Genomic DNA, 280 nt, shown 5'->3' with positions numbered 1-280 from the left:
CTCTCTCCTCTCTTCTCCTCTCCTCTCCTCCTCTCTCCTATCCTTCTCTCTCCTCTCTTCTCCTGCTCTCTCCTTCTCTCTCCTCCTTCTCTCTCTCCTCTCTCCTGCTCCCTCCTCTCCTCCTCTCTCCTATCCTTCTCTCTCCTCTCCTTCTCTCTCTCCTCTCTTCTCCTCTCCTCTCCTCCTCTCTCCTATCCTTCTCTCTCCTCTCCTTCTCTCTCTCCTCTCTTCTCCTGCTCTCTCCTTCTCTCTCTCCTCTCTCCTCTCTTCTCCTCCTCTC

This window comes from Larimichthys crocea, chromosome XXI (assembly GCF_000972845.2).
Source record: "Larimichthys crocea isolate SSNF chromosome XXI, L_crocea_2.0, whole genome shotgun sequence".
In the NCBI taxonomy this organism is placed as follows: Eukaryota; Metazoa; Chordata; class Actinopteri; family Sciaenidae; genus Larimichthys; species Larimichthys crocea.
The sequence above is the reverse complement of the archived record's forward strand: the minus strand, read 5'-3'. Positions refer to the sequence as shown.